At 37.1% G+C, this 18,028-nt stretch overlaps 1 pseudogene; it reads left to right on the forward strand.

The window, feature by feature from the left end:
- LOC140142483 (leukocyte elastase inhibitor A pseudogene) overlaps window positions 1-18,028 on the forward strand; it is a 44,243-nt pseudogene that overhangs the window by 1,053 nt on the left and 25,162 nt on the right.

Genomic DNA, 18,028 nt, shown 5'->3' on the forward strand with positions numbered 1-18,028 from the left:
TTGCACACATGCATTGTTATTACCCAGTGTCTATGGGGTCCTCACAAATTTTGGGTCAAAGGTCATTAAGGGGTCACTTCCGGTATAAAACGAAAAACCTTCAATATTTTTTATTTGCTAAGAAAAACATAGGACAGTAACGGTATGTTCACACATGAATTGTGGGTACCCAATTCATATGTGGTATTTTTATTTGGGGTCAAATGTCATTAAGGGGTCACTTCCGTTGTAAAACGAAAAACCGTCAAAATGTTTTATTTGCTAAGAAAAACATAGGACAGTAATCGAGTATGTTCACACATGAATTGTGGGTACCCAATTCATATGTGGTATTTTTTTATTTGGGGCCAAATGTCATTAAGGGGTCACTTCCGGTCTGAGACGAAAAACCTTCAAAATGCCCTTCTACCACCAGTAACATAGCAAAGTGGTGCCACATGCACCCATGCATTGACATTAGCCAATGTCTATGGCCGTTTTCATATATTTTGGGGTCAAAGGTCATTAGTGGTTACAACACGGCTGTGTTCGTGGGTTAGACCACAGCTTAGTCTAGTTCTTTCTTCTTCTGGCAACAAATTCAAAATGCTTCTTCTCCTACATGTTACATCCTACAATGACGGCACTTGCACATATGCATCGGCTATATCCAGTGTCTATAGGATGTTCACAAATTTGGGGTCAAAGGTCATTAAGGGGTCATTTCCGGTATAAAACGAAATATCTTCAAAATGCTTCTTCTGCCAAAAATTACATAGTACGATGATGTCACTTACACATATGCATCGGCTATATCCAGTGCCTATAAGTTATTCACAGAATTTGGGTCAAAGGTCATTAAGGGGTCATTTCCGGTCTGAAAGCTAAAAATATTCAAAAATCACTGCTTTTACAAATTACATAGCAGAGTGTTGTCATTAGCACACATGCATTGCTACCAACCAGGGTCTTTGGGGTGTCTACAGTTTTGGGGTCAAAGGTCATTAAGGGGTCGCTTCCGAAAAAAAAAAAAAAATCATCAAATATGTTCATTTTTTTAAATCTCAAAACGTAACCAGACCAGAGTGATATAAACTTCATATAATGCATTAGTGTTACCCGATGTATGCACGGTATTTTTTTTTTTTGGTCAAAGGTCATTTAGACGTCATTTCCGGTTTTAAGCTAAATAACTTCAAGAATTTTTATCTCCATAACTAAGCATAGTATATTTTTTAATTTAAACTGTAACAATGCATTTTCTCGGTGTATATAGGATTTTTTTTATATTGGGGTCAAAGGTCATTAAGGAGGTCAAACGTCAAATTTGCAAAAAAATGTTTAAAATTACGGAAAAGTAGCTGTATCTCAGCCTATTGAAGACGGATAAAGCCCCTACATGCTACAGTGATGCACCATTAATGGTGTGAGATGTCCATAATAGCCGCTTAGCCGGTCAAAGGTGAAACTTTAAGTTAAGACTGGCATTTCCGGCCCGGCTAGGTCCAGATCTGTAACCAGATCTAGTTCTTTCTTTCTTCTTCTTCTTCTTCTGGCAACAAACTTCAAAATGCTTCTCCTCCTACATGTTACACCCTACAATTACGTAACTTGCACATATGTATCACCTATATCCAGTGCCCATATGGTGCAAACAGCATTGGGATCAAAGGTCATTAAAGGGGCATTTTCGGTATATAACCAAATATCTTCAAAATGCTTCTTCTGCCACATATTACATATTACAATGACGTTACTTACACATGTGCATCGGCTTTACCCAGTGCCCATACCTTGCACACAGAATTGGGGTCAAAGGTCATTAAGGGGTAAAATCTTACAATTGCATTATCTGGACATCTGTAAGGAGTATGGGGCTCAAACTCGATACAATAAATCTCATGACCAGGGGAACATTTTATGGGGTCAGGTCAAAGGTCATGCAGAGGTCAAATTTTAGAAACGCATTTCCTGGACATCTGTAAGGGTGCAGGGCTCAAACTTGGTGGCAACAAACTTAATGATCAGGGGAACATGTTGGAACACTTTGCAGGGGTCAGGTCAAAGGTTATCTGGGGTCAAATCTTTATAACTTCATTTTTTGGATATCTGCAAGGGGTATGGGGCTCAAACTCAGTGACAACAAATCTCATGACCAGGGGAACATTTTGCAGGGGTCAGGTCAAAGGTCATGTAGAGGTCAAATTTTCTAAATGCATTTTCTGGACATCTGTTAGGGGTACGGGCTCAAACTCCACAACAACAAACTTACTGACCTGGGGAACATTTTGGAACACTGTGCAAGGGTCATGTCAAAGGTCATCTGGGGCCAAATCGTAGAATTTCATTTTCTGGATATCTGTAAGAGGTACGGGGCTCAAACATGGTGACAACAAACCTCAAGACCAGGGGAACATTATGGAACATCATGCATAGGTCAGGTCAAAGGTCATCTGGGGTCAAATCTTAGAATTGAATTTTTTGGACATCTTTTAGGAGTACGGGACTCAAACTCGGTGAAAACAAACCCCATGACCAGGGGAGCATTTTTGGAATATTTTGTAGGGGTCAGATACCTCCACAACACCAACATGCCCCAGCTAGGTTTGTGGTCTATGACCACCATTTGCCACTAGTTTTATTTGTAATTGTATCAATCAATCACATGATCATATGTGGGGGGGGGGGTCTCAACTGTGGGTGGGGATGTGCAACTAAATGGAGTTACCCTTCAGGAAAAAGACTCGCACTCATATTTGAATTTGGGTGTAGAGATTGCAAAAATAAATGAAAAATTTAAATGGAACGAACACATTGTCGATGACCACATGACAGCAAAGGGGAAGATATCATCCTCTTTTTCAGTAGATATGCACAAAGAAAGATTATTCCCAAAATTTCAGTTGATTCCGATTTTGCATTTGCAATTTAAAAGTAAGAATGTAATTTAAATTTCACAATATTTTTGCTGAACAAATTGAAGTAATATTTTGTACATTTAAAGGGCTGAGTATTTTGTGATCCTAACATCTGACATTTTTCAGTAGATAACAAAGAAAAAAGCTTATTTCCAAAATTTCAGTTGATTCCGATTTTGCGTTTGCGAGTTATGAATGATTAAATGTGTATTACACTGCTCCATATAGACAATGTGTTGTAATTTCGTTCTGGTATACCAGCACCAAATTCAAACTTCACGATATCTTTGCTAAACAAAAAAAAACGCAAGAAATTTTTTGAACATAAACATTATGTACACAGAGGTTTCCAGTGATATAAAAATCTCAAATTTTTTTGAGAAAAGTGGGGGGATGATGCTGTGGATCACGAAATGCCTAAATATGTACATAAACATTTACGTAGCCAGAGGTTCCCAGTGGTATACAACATTTTCGCGCACATTTCAGCGCAAAATCAATTGAAAGAACATTTCAAGACCGATATTCAACTTCTAGTAACCAAAATTAATTAGTTGTATGTAGGCCTTATTTGTCCAAAATTTCACAAGAATTGTTTCAAGAATTGAAAATTCTCGGTGGGGGGTAGGGGCGCCAATTTTGTTTCTTGCCCCGGGCGCTACCAACCCTAGTTACGCCACTGTCTCATACCAAGTCATTCATCATTTTAAGATTGGAATTTATTGCACACACAATTTTGGACTCGCCTAAGTTCTCCACCTGGAGTGTTGAGCCGTAATTTTAAGAACTGGGTCCTGGACTTAGAAAAACTACCCAACTTTAAACCAAATTTGACGATAATACTATAGACCAAAATTATATTTTGGAAAGTTTGTGCAAATTTTGCTAGAAATTGATGAAAAATGGATGCTTTAATTACGACTGAGAAAATAAAATGGAGGGCCATGATGATAATTAATCATTCAATAAGCCAAAATGGCTGAAAATGTACCCCTGAGTTTATGGCTGAAAATGCACCCAAACCTGCAGCACATCCTCATAGTCCTTTATTAGTTCGAGGACTTTGTACAGCAATTTTGCACAAAATTGATGATTCCTCCATGCCCCCCTCCCCAATATTTATGGTGCCATCCATCACGGGTGAGAAGTCAAAGTTGTTTTTGGTGCATTACATGGGGTTTGATGTGGGAGCTGTGTGTGGGGATGTGTTGCAAGTTGTTTGGGTAGAGAAAGTGACTAACTATAGTGCAAGTTATCATATTTTGTGGTTTTAAGGATATGAAATGAAACATTTAAAAACGTATTTAAACTAGAGCGGTTACCGCACCATAGCTGAACCATGGGGCTTCGGCAATATATTGTGGTACATGTATATATATGACCTTTGACCCCTTTATGACCCCTTAATGACCTTAAATGAATATTACATTATTTTAAACATATTTAGAATGTCATAAGGATCATTGCATTTAAATTTCAGCTCAATTGGAGCATTTTGAAAACTTGACCTTTGACCCCTTTATCACACCTTAATGACCTTAAATGAATTTAAAAATATTTTAAACATGTTTAGAATGTCATAAAGATCATTGCATTTAAATATCAGCTCAATTGGAGCAGGTTTGAAAACTTGATTTTTGACTCCATTATGACCCCTAATGACCTTAAATGAATATTAAAATATTTTAAACATGTTTAGAATGTCATAAGGATCATTGCATTTAAATTTCAGCTCAATTGGAGCATTTTCGGTTAAAATGACCTTTTTTGACCCCTGTGGATGACCTCTGACGTTAGGAAATATTTGTATTATATTCTTTGCTCCTTCCTCTTTCATTTGACATCACTCGAGGTTCAGACCTTTGTGGCATTTAAAGATATGTCCATTTCAGACCAAAAGGTTAGTTAGGGACCTACAATCAAGTGCAAATTTCCCAGGGACACTTGTTCACATTTCTCGCCCTCTGTTCAATAAAACCGGTCATATGAAGTTCACCATGTGATATTTTATTTGTATAGTTTCCAACCTATTTCGAATCCCCACCCTCCCACAACAACCAATGTTGGAGCAAAAATATAGGCAATTTAAAAAATGAGGCGTTTGGTATACAACATTGAATAAGGGGTGCGGGGAGGGTCATTGAACTATGAAAGTGTCCCAGCAAATTTGCACTTGATTGTATAGGGGCAGTGGCGTAACTAGGGTCGGTAGCGCCCGGGGCAAGAAACAAAATTGGCGCCCTACCCCCCCAGAATTTCAGTTAATTCTTGAAAGAATTTCGCGCGAAAATTTTGACTTTCATCACTTGGAGGGCGCAGAATCGATGCTGGCCCTGGCTGAATTGGTCAATTTGGCGCCCCTAACGGTAGCGCCTGGGCATGTTGCCCCCTGCCCCCCTAGTTACGCCACTGTATAGGGGATGCGAAAAAATAATCTATTAATATCAATAAAATCGCCATAACTCTCGAACACGTTGTTCGATTTTCATAATTTTTTCAGTGATGTCAAGATAACTTCATTATGCATTACATGATTAGCCAATTTTTACAAAATTTATTAAAATAAACATTTTTTGAATGTCAAACCCTGCAATGCATGCATTTTTCAAGGAATATTTGACACATTGATTGCTTATATTAGAGTGGACATATAAATTCTCCTTTGGAAGAATTTACAAACATAATAAAAGCAAACCAAATAAGAAATTAAGAAAATATAGAAACAAATAGAACAGAATCATGATGTTTGTCTCATCATTGATCTTTCAAACTCATTACCCTATTTCAAATGCTATTATCGGAATGCACGTTAAACTCTTTAATATAGGCCTTCAAATACCCATCACAGACACGCCAATTCAACGTAACAATGCCATGCCAAAAAGTGTATATACAATTATACAGTTAGCATCCTGGACAACCGATTCTTTTGTTATGCAAGGCTCACTCAGTCATTTAATGAGGCAATACAAACGATCGAATTTGGTGTTGAAATGAGCTAAATTTTTAGTTACACCTTTTCGATGTAAAATTAATTTTCTCGGCCAAATGAAAAGCAATCATTTTCATTTTTTCAGTAAATGTCAGGAAAAATTGTAGTGCTTGATACTGTATTTTTTTTTCAAATTCTAGTGTTAAACTTAGGCGTGAAATTTAGTCATTTAGTGTAAGATTTTCGAATTTGATAGGCTTAAACTCTGCCTGCGAGCCTTTTTTTGGATCACCATTTTAGCTTTTCAAAGTAAGATAGTTCGCTAATGAAGGATTTTTCCCAACTTTCTAACGCACATCACCGTGAGCGATATATCATAGTTTTGTCAGAATTTGCGTTTTCATTTCACCATTTTTACTGCCGGCTGACCATTTTTCAAAATCAACGAGTGAAATCTAAGGCTAATACTATAGCATTGTGGATCGATATCCCTGGGTTTAATAGGAATACCGGCATGGCTACAGTGTTGCTAGAACTTCAATATAGCAAAGAAATTCCCAGGCCTATAGCGCTCACTACTGATCATGTTTAACCAGAACACTCAATTGGGGATTTGGGCTACCAAATCGCTGGTCGGGCAATTTGCTTTCAATGGAAAATTGACCTGGATAAACAACAAAGGAAATATCGACTATTTCTGCTGGTTGCTCTCGAGATAAAAGTACTGAGTTAGACATGTTCGAGCATGAAGGGAAAAGGGTAAAACAAAACGGAAATTCTGACAAAACTATAATATATAGACCCACACGATGTGCTTTACAGAGGTGGGAAATATCTTTCTTTAGCAAACTATATTAGTTTGAGACGCTAAAAAATGAATTCCGTAAAAAGCTCTCGGGCGAACTGAAAGCCAATAAAAATCAAAAATATCACACTAAAAGACACAATTTGTCAATTTGATGCTTAATTTTAACACCAGGATTAGTAAAAAAAATGTATATCCAAGCACCAAGTTTTTAACTGACATTACTGAAGAAAAAAAAAATTGCTTTATATTTGACCGAGAAAATTAATTTCATAGCAAAAGGTGTATCTCTGCATTGTGCTGATTTTAACATGTATCGATCGACTTTTAGCGCGACTAAGCATTTCTAAAGAATCGGTTGTCCAGGTTGCTAACTGTATATACAATTACACATTTTAAATGTGCTTATTGGTATTCAAAAAAAAAAGAGATAAAGAGTTTAAAAGGAAACATATCGGCGACAATGAGCTTCGAACCATAGCCCTCATGATCACAAGGCAGTAAGCAAACCACTACACCATGGTTGAGCTGTTGTTATTCATGCGAATTTATTTATAACAAGGATAACAAGAATTAATGACGCAATAACGGTCTACCAGAATAATATAACTTAAAAGGTAATATATATTTATTTAACATTATGGTAGACCGTGCACATTTGGCTTAAATGGAGGAATAATTACTAATAAACATATCAAAGTTAGGAAGGTATGTATAATGTGACCGTGTATATTCAAAATATACGTTAGATAAAAGCTGAATACGACCAAAGCATGAGTTTTAATGAATGAATTCATTAGATCGAAGCTCAATAACACAATACAGTAGCATTGCAATGATAGGATTAAATACGCTGAAATCGAGTGCAATTGTCATCAGTCTCCCGGTGGCATATAGTTACTGGTCTTGCTTCTCACCCCCGAGATGTCGAGTTCGAATCCATGTAATGCTATTTTTCTTTCTTTCTTTTTTATTTATTCTTTTTGTCTTTCTTTCTTTCTTCTTTCTTTTTCTTCTTTTTTCTTTTCTTTCTTTCTTTCTTTCTTTCTTTCTTTCTTTCTTTCTTTCTTTCTTTCTTTCTTTCTTTCTTTCTTTCTTTCTTTCTTTCTTTCTTTCTTTCTTTCTTTCTTTCTTTCTTTTTTCTTTTTTTTCCTTTATGTTGCCAATTGACATTTACATTTACCAATGAACTAAAAGGAAACAATTGTTTTCTTTTATGATTTTTTTTGTTATTTCAGTAGGTATTTTTAACCGATTGTACTCTATATTTCCAATATGATTTAATTTTGATTAGTTTTAAATTGTTTTAAAAGTGAATTTTGAGATAATGCGCTTATACCGTAACCACCCGGGTATAAGCCCACCTTCAGGTATAAGCCCACCCCCTATTTTTCAAAACATTCTGGGAACAAGGGTGCACTCGGCTATAAGCCCAGTACTAAATGTTGGCCAAGTTCATAAATCAAATCAATGCTTTTCTCTCACATTAAGAACAAATATAAAAAAATATCAGTTGGTAATTAACATTCCACACTTAGAATTTTACGAAATTGACATACATGTAGATGATAGAAATTACTAGTACATTGGGCATTATACAAATGGGGATGATTAATTTCTTATTTCTAAATTCAAGTACTACATGTAGCCCTCCCCGGTTATAAGCCCACCCCCATTTTTTAAGTGAAATCTGCCATCTAGGGGGTTGGGCTTATACCCAAGTGGTTACGGTAATAGCAATCATGTGTCAAATATGCCTTAAATAATGCATATATTACAGCGTTTTGATACCTAAAAATATTTAGTTTGACAAAAAATTACAATTAAAGTAACCAAAAAATGCGCAATGTTATTTGTTTTAAATTAGTGAAAAAATTATGTCAATCGAGCAATGCATTTGCGAGTTATGGTAATTTTACTGAAAGTAATAGATTATTATTTGTCTTTCCCAGGGACACTTGTTCATATTTCGCGCCCTCTGTTCAATAAAACCGGTCATATGAAGTTCACCATGTGATATTTTATTTGTATAGTTTCCAACCTATTTCGAATCCCCTCCCTCCCCCACCAACCAATGTTGGAGCAATAATATAGGCAATTTAAAAAATGAGGCGTTTGGTATACAACATTGAATAAGGGGTGCGGGGAGGGTCATTGAACTATGAAAGTGTCCCAGCAAATTTGCACTTGATTGTAGTAACCTAGTAACATACACTGTTATAGGCTGATACCATTTCATGGTTCAGCAAAAAGACGTATTTACACAGCCGTGACGTTAGTCACGGCTGTGTCTTTTTTCTTACAGGTTCTTCTTTCTTTCTTTCTTTCTTTCTTTCTGCCGACCATTCGCTACTTGCACGGTTCCGCCATTATGCACTATGTGCGGGGAGAGCCTCGAACTGGCAGCATACATGAATGGGAATTGAACTAGTCATAACGTTCTGTGTAAGGTTACATAATTCTTCCTTTCATGTATGCTGCCAGTTCGAGGCTCTCCCCGCACATAGTGCATAATGGCGGAACCGTGCAAGTAGCGAATTACATTTGCTCTAGCACTCACATGCTTACACCGATTTGGACCTAACTTGGTCACAACCATCATTGATCATGCCCCTACATGTCATATGAAACTCGTGGGGTCAAAGGTCACGCAGGGGTCATAGGGGTCAAAAACCTGATTTCAACTCAAAATGCTTCTCTCACAGATTACGTGGGACGGTGACACCACTTGCACACATGCATTGTTATTATCCAGTGTCTATGGGGTCCTCACAGATTTGGGGTCAAAGGTCATTAAGGGGTCACTTCCGTATAAAACGAAAAACCTTCAAAATTTTTTATTTGCTAAGAAAAACATAGGACAGTAACGGTATGTTCACACATAAATGCCAGTTATCCTGTGTATATGTGGTAATTTTTTATTTAGGGTCAATGGTCATTAAGGGGCCACTTCCGGTATAAAACGAAATACCTTTAAAATGCTTCTTCTCTCACACATTACGTAGGACAGTGACACCACTTGCACACATGCATTGTTATTACGCAGTGTCTATGGGGTCCTCACAGATTTGGGGTCAAAAGTCATTAAGGGGTCGCTTCCGGTATAAAACGAAAAACCTTCAAAATTTTTTATTTGCTAAGAAAAACATAGGACAGTAACGGTATGTTCACACATGAATTGTGGTTACCCAATTCATATGTGGTATTTTTTTATTTGGGGTCAAATGTCATTAAGGGGTCACTTCCGGTCTGAGACGAAAAGCCTCAAAATGCCCCTTCTGCCACAAGTAACATAGCAAAGTGGTGCCACGTGCACCCATGCATTGACAGTAGCCAATGTCTATGGGCGTTTTCATATAGTTTGTGGTCATTAAAGGTCATTAGGGGTCACAACACGGCTGTGTTCGTGGGTTAGACCACAGCTAAGTCTAGTTAAAACTTGTTCTCTAAAATCAATTAAATTAGCAATTAAATATCCCAGTGAGAGAAATGTTGGTGCATTGAATATAGCTTTACATAATTATTTTTGTACAATGTATGTCACAAATTGTCAGAATCCCTTTAAGGGAAGGGGTATGAACGTTTGGACAGTATTTATTATGGGACATTAGAGCACATCAGACATATCGAATTGCATTCTGAATACGAAGAATGGCCTTCTGATATCAAATAATTTTGATTTTTGAAATTCGCAATGTAATACACATTTTATGGCAAATCATTAAAATTGATATTTTTGATATTTAACAGTACTCAAGTAAACTTTATAAATCTGATGATTTATACCTAAAGTGTATGTAGGTGGGATGAAAAACCGACGATCAATTGAAAATTTTGACCTTTCGTATTGAAGATATGGATTTTTTTCCCAAAACACCAAAAAAATAGGTCTTTTTGGAAAAAAAATCCATATCTTCAATATCAAAGGTCACAATTTTCAATTGATCGTCGGCTTTTCCTCCCAGCTACATACACTTTAAGACTATATCATTAAATTTATAAAATTTACTTAGAGGACTGTTATATCTCCAAAATGTGAAAAATATCAAATTTTAATAATTTGTCATACAATTTGAATTATATCGTGAATTTCATAAAATGAAAATTATTTGATATCAGAAAGACATTCTTCGATTCAGAATGCAATTGATAGGTCTGATGTGCTCTCATGTCCCACAAAAATGCTGTCAAACGCTTCAAAACGCTCATTCCAGTTCCCTTAAGGATGTGGCAATATTTTCTGCCAGGAGTGTATAGTACCGTACTGGTAATCACTTTTTCTGTCTGTTGCTCGTCCCTGACCATCTGTCTGGAGCTGTATCTCGGTATCTGTAGTGTAACCCTATCAGGACGCTACTTGGTTGGAGATAAAGAATATAAATTATGCAGTTGTGCTCTGTACTAGTACAATTTTGGTGAAAAATATGCCGATCCGCCAGGCACAGTGTCAACACCCTGTATTATAAATATTTTTTTCCATACAGCTCAATACTCCGTTGAAATCAATATTCTATTATTGACACAGATAAAGAAAGTTTCCATATGCATTGTGTTATAGGACGGCACCTGGAACTTAACTAAATGGGCTAAACGCATTCCTTTATACCTATAAAGTATAATTGTCATTCTCAAAATTAAATATATCTCAATTTTTACATTGGTTTTCAAATTGTTTACATTAAAAATGCAGTAAAAGATATCCACAGCAAGCTGCAAGGCCCCGCTAATTAGTGTACTGCTTTTCGAGTGAGTGTACTGGAAACAAAACCCTGGTTTTACCTGAAAACAAATTTTTTCTTGTAATAGAAACATCATATGGGGTACTAGAGCATGCACAAATCGTAATAATGTGTAGAATATAGAAACGCTGTGGTATCTCATATGATAGTCATGGTATGCTTAGCCTGAGTTGCTCGGCCTATCTCGAACAAAATCGCGATGCGTAGCTGTTAAAAATCGAGAGGATTCGCTGTACTATCACGGCAATTTTTAACATGAAGATATAGGGATGATGACGATGTGCCAGGTGCATGTTAGCAAAATCTGGTTGAAGGAAACTTCACACACATGGCCTAATTAATTTTTTTTTGGCAAAAAGTGTGCAATTGCATAATTTATGCAAAACTCTTCCACAAAAATTGTTGACAATACATTCAACCTGGGGTGGGTAAGTGGTAGGGATCAGGGATTATTGGGATATTGGGGTGAGGTGGGGTCATTCCCTATTCCAGAAAAGTACAGCGCTAATTTCATTTTTTTTTTTTTGGATTAAAAATATAGTACCCTGTTTTGCCAGATGAACCTAGCTAAATCCCAATCCTTAATTTCTAACTGGCAATAAAAGTCAAATTTGAATATTTTTGCAATTTGAGGAAAATGGACCAAAATGGGCTACAATCTTACAATTGTAGTCACAAAATTCTAGACTCGGCACAAAGCTAAGCATTCAAAATCCTGAGTGATATTTGCCACAAAAGGTAGACAGCCTGACTGGCTGTGACTGAAACAAAAACATGTGAGTTTTACTTGAAAATGAGGTGTTGTAAAAAACTAATGATGTAACATAGACATAGCTGGATGATGTTTTTGCATTTGTTGGAATCGGTAATTGCTACACAAAATTACATAATGAGTGCAACTTGCTCACAATGGCTGCCTTCTGATTTTGGCTTTGACATGATACAGAATCCATAAATATATTGCATGAGTTAGCGGTGCTTCTTTGGATACTTTTAGTTGACAGATTTAATCTCTAGAAGCCAGGAGTCAGCTCAAATGCAAGAGCACCTACCAGAGACGTACTGACCGGCGGTGGCGGGGGGGGGCAAATGGCTCTAAATACCAGGGCAAAACCTTCCTTTGACCTGGTTTTAGGCTACAATTGTCCTAATTTTGGCCCATTTTACATTACCACCCCCTTTTCTTATGCACCCTGGCAATTTGGGTTAACATTTAACAATTGTTGACAACCACCTGTCAGCGGGGCCATACCGGTACTACCTACATTATTGTGAGTCCCTGGCAATTGCCCTGTCAAGCTTTACCCTCAATCCCCTATTCTTGCCCAAAGCAACTGAAAAATTCAACTTTTCTGACTATCATGTCCACCCTACTCCGCTTTAAGTGTTTTTTGTTTGTTTTTTGTTGTTGGAAATATGAGCATGTTTGACCTACATCTACCAGGATACTCAGTAAAGTTGCCAAAAGGCAATTTCTGACTGAGAATACAATATCAACTGACGCCGGTCATCAGACACAAATTAAAAACAGACCTGTATTGTCCAGAAAAAATAAGGAATGCCACCAGTGTTTTATTGAAATTCAAATAGCATATGGCAGCTATCTTGTTATGTAACTTTTTTTATTTATCTGGAATACATGAGCATGTTTCCTGGTGACCTTTAGCCTACACAATTCTGTAAATTATGCACATAAACAAATAATCATAAATGTGTTACACAAAATGTTATTACTACCGTAGCATTAATATTAAGAATAATTGTGCCAGTTTGTGAATGGCACCAGAAATATGTTTTTAGTTAAATGCATGGCTTTTTTTGCGCAAATCTCTCCTTGAAAAATTATTCTTATTATTAATAAGTGCAAGTAAATGTAGAATACTACTGTAGATAAATATAGGTTTGGCGACGTTTTGGGCATTTGTCACAGCCACTTATTTGCATACATATAAAGAAACAACATTTTGTAAAAACAAAAACAAAAGACTTGACATTTTGAAGTTCAGAAGCAAACTGTAAGTGCAAGAATGGGAGCAGGTTTGAAATACTAGAAATCTATTAGTCTGTTATAAGGTCAAAGGTCACAACCTGATTGAATGCCATCTGAAAATTGTTATGTAGGAATTGAAGTTGCTGGTTTCAGTGCCTTTTCTGCTATCTCTTCTAACATGCTTATCACATGGTACATGCATAATATTTTAGTGAAATTGAGACACACTTGTTAAAATTAAAAAATGCACTCTTGGCAAAAAACAATTGCAAAGGTCCAAAATGGAATATACCCCTTCAGCAAAATGCTTTAAGAAAACCCTGATCAGCAGTAGACAGCATAAATGTGTAGTTGCTATCAGTAGTAGGCAGCAGGATTATGTAGTTGCTATCAGCAGTAGACAGCAGAAATGTGCAGTTGCTATCAGCAGAATTATGCAGTTGCTATCAGCTGTAGACAGTAAAATTGTATAATTGTGTAGTTACTGCAGCTGTAGACAGCAGAATTGTGTAGTTGCTATCAGCAGTACAGTAGACAGCATAATTATGTAGTTGCTATCAGCAGTAGACAGCAGAAATGTACAGTTGCTATCAGTAGTAGGCAGCAGAATTACGCAGTTGCTATCAGCTGTAGACAGTAAAACTGTATAATTGTGTAGTTACTAGCAGCAGTAGACAGCATAATTGTATAGTTGCATCAGCAGTAGACAGCAGAATAGTGTAGGTGCTATCAGCAGTAGACAGCAGAATAGTATAGTTGCTATCAGCAGTAGACAGCATATTTTTGTCTCGCCTGAACTTTGTTCAGGATGGGACTTAGTAATCACTATTCCTGTCTGTCCGTGCGTGTGGGGGTGTGTGTGTGGGGGCGTGTGTGTGTATGTATGTGTGTCCGTCCGGAGCTGTATCTGGGGAACCGTAAGACTTTCGGCGACGCTACTTGGTGGGAGGAAGGGTATCCAAGTTTGCTCCGTAACCGTATGTTTTCGGGGACAAATATGCAAATTAACATAGCTAATTTGCATAATTTATGCTAAATCAGCGCAAATTGATAGCGGAGTTTGTGGACAGACTATCTCAAGATCCGTCGGGCGATGGTAACGTAAACCTGGTGTCAGCTATGATACACATCTGTTGATCACCTGATTAGTTTTTCGCTGAAAAGTATGCGCATTTAGTTGTTAATTTGCATAATTTATGCGGAACGATTCTACAAATATGGTTGGAAATCTGAAGAAATCCGCCTTGTGGAGCTGTATCTGGGGATTCGTAAGATCCCTAAGCCCTATGATGATGAAACGTGGTAGGGGTAGTATGACCAGAGGATCTCAACCCGATTCGATTTTCAGCGCAAAATATGGTAATTAAGTACCTAATTTGCATAATTTATGCATAAAATGCAAAACCTATTTTCTCGGAGACTAGGGGTCATACGTTCTTCAAACTTGGTGGGTGGGTGCATCTTCACCCCAGACAGAACAAGTTTGTATTGGTTAGTGGGTCAAGGTCACCCAAGGTCATCCAGGGGTCATCTGAGGTCAAATGACTAAAAACTGTCGTAGGGGCACGATACTTGGTGGGTACGGTCAACATAATGTGGTAGGGGGTAGTATGACGAGAGGATGCACATTAGTACCCCCCCCCCCCCCATGTGGCCCCTCCCACACACTCAAAGTGGGGGGGGGGGGGTCAAAAATTTAATGAAATATTGTTTTTATATTGCGCATTATATATATCAATTTCGGTCATGTAGGCCAAGTCATTAGGCCAAAAAAAGACTTTGAAGAATGTCTCTCATGTACAAAAGTATAGGAAACTGAAAATTTAAAACCACCTTTTTAGGGTGAAGGAAGCATTTTTTCAAAAAAATGTCTAAAACGGGTTTTTATGTCAAAAATGTCTCTGTTGGGGTGCTACATCGAGTCAAGGGGGCGCAACACTAAATAAGCGTCCCATAGGATAACGTGTGATTTTGGCCTACTTCGAGCGCCATTCCTGGCGTCCCTGCAATACTTGACAAAATAAATTTGGTATCAAATTAAAGCTCTGTTTCTGTAGATTCCAAAACTTTTGTCGGCATATATCGATGACCGTTGACTTTTTTCGCTATTTCGGTGCAAAAAATATGGCCTAAAAATATACTAAATTCACCACTCACATTTCAAAATCGGAAGTTGTCTTCATCCGCCACAGAGAATTGCTTTTGAGATAAAATGTCCGGTTTTTTCTGCATGTTATCATTGAAGACACTTGTCGAATTCATATGAGCTGATATTGAGTGATTTAAAGTGAAAATGTCGGTAGATATGGTTGCTACAATCTCATACTCACTATGGACTATATTAGCCGAATTTCGTTCTTACATAAAATGCGTAGTGATTTAGTGTTGCGCCCCCTTATAAGGATTTAAAAGTTTTCAAAATCCACATTTGTCACTTATTAATTAAATTAGAGACAATTTGTAGCTCAACACCGAAAATTTCATGTCTCTGCGACATTTCGCTCAAGAGAAATGTTGTTTTAAAGATCAGTGCCGAAACGCGGAAAATCGCATATTTCGACTTTTCCTCCAATATGCGAGAGTTTGCACAAAACTCACTAAAACTAGTGACAGACAACAATTTAAGCACGTCTTTGAACCAAGTTTAATTTCTTTTCTAGATTATCTGTCTTGCCATTTTGTTTTGGAAAGCACTTGTTAATGAGTGTGAAGTACAAACACCCCCCGTTTCAGTAGTACAACAATTATGGTCTTTTTGCATAGGCCTACTGAATATGCAGCAAAACGGCTTCATGCAGATTAACAATGCCTATTAACTTAAAAACCCATTTTGAGCCTTTTGAAGATTTTTGGATACAATTTCTAGACTTTGCAGGCGCCTGCTCGGCCAATAAAGCATTTTTCCCAATAATAATTCATCAGGGTGACTTTTTTTTTTTTTTATTTATCATCATGATTGAAATAGAACACATTTCATGACGCGCATTTCTTATTTTACGCGAAGAATGTAAAAAGAACGCGCTCATAGCAGTTTTCAAAATCCACATTAGTCACTTATTAATTAAATTAGAGACAATTTGTAGCTCAACACCGAAAATTTCATGTCTCTGCGACATTTCGCTCAAGAGAAATGTTGTTTTAAAGATCAGTGCGAACGCGGAAAATCGCATATTTCGACTTTTCCTCCAATATGCGTAGAGTTTGCACAAAACTCACTAAAACTAGTGACAGACAACAATTTAAGCACGTCTTTGAACCAAGTTTAATTTCTTTTCTAGATTATCTGTCTTGCCATTTTGTTTTGGAAAGCACTTGTTAATGAGTGTGAAGTACAAACACCCCCCCTGTTTCAGTAGTAACAATTATGGTCTTTTTGCATAGGCCTACTGAATATGCAGCAAAACGGCTTCATGCAGATTAACAATGCCTATTAACTTAAAAACCCATTTTTGAGCCTTTTTGAAGATTTTTGGATACAATTTCTAGACTTTGCAGGCGCCTGCTCGGCCAATAAAGCATTTTCCCAATAATAATTCATCAGGGTGACTTTTCGTAATCCTTATTTATCATCATGATTGAAATAGAACACATTTCATGACGCGCATTTCTTATTTTACGCGAAGAATGTAAAAAGAACGCGTTCATAGCGACGGCCGTTACAAGGGGCGCAACACTAAATAAGCGTCCCATAGGATAACGTGTGATTTTGGCCTACTTGAAAGCGCCATTCCTGGCGTCCCTGCAATACTTGACAAAATAAATTTGGTATCAAATTAAAGCTCTGTTTCTGTAGATTCCAAAACTTTTGTCGGCATATATCGATGACCGTTGACTTTTTTCGCTTTTTTTGCGGTGCAAAAAATATGGCCTAAAAATATACTAAATTCACCACTCACATTTCAAAATCGGAAGTTGTCTTCATCCGCCACAGAGAATTGCTTTTGAGATAAAATGTCCGGTTTTTTCTGCATGTTATCATTGAAGACACTTGTCGAATTCATATGAGCTGATATTGAGTGATTTAAAGTGAAAATGTCGGTAGATATGGTTGCTACAATCTTATACTCACTATGGACTATATTAGCCGAATTTCGTTCTTACATAAAATGCGTAGTGATTTAGTGTTGCGCCCCCTTATAAGGATTTAAAAGTTTTCAAAATCCACATTAGTCACTTATTAATTAAATTAGAGACAATTTGTAGCTCAACACACATTTCATGTCTCTGCGACATTTCGCTCAAGAGAAATGTTGTTTTAAAGATCAGTGCCGAAACGCTTGAAAATCGCATATTTCGACTTTTCCTCCAATATGCTAGAGTTTGCACAAAACTCACTAAAACTAGTGACAGACAACAATTTAAGCACGTCTTTGAACCAAGTTTAATTTCTTTTCTAGATTATCTGTCTTGCCATTTTGTTTTGGAAAGCACTTGTTAATGAGTGTGAAGTACAAACACCCCCCTGTTTCAGTAGTAACAATTATGGTCTTTTGCATAGGCCTACTGAATATGCAGCAAAACGGCTTCATGCAGATTAACAATGCCTATTAACTTAAAAACCCATTTTTGAGCCTTTTTGAAGATTTTTGGATACAATTTCTAGACTTTGCAGGCGCCTGCTCGGCCAATAAAGCATTTTTCCCAATAATAATTCATCAGGGTGAC

The sequence above is a fragment of the Amphiura filiformis genome, chromosome 20 (assembly GCF_039555335.1).
Source record: "Amphiura filiformis chromosome 20, Afil_fr2py, whole genome shotgun sequence".
Classification (NCBI taxonomy): Eukaryota; Metazoa; Echinodermata; class Ophiuroidea; order Amphilepidida; family Amphiuridae; genus Amphiura; species Amphiura filiformis.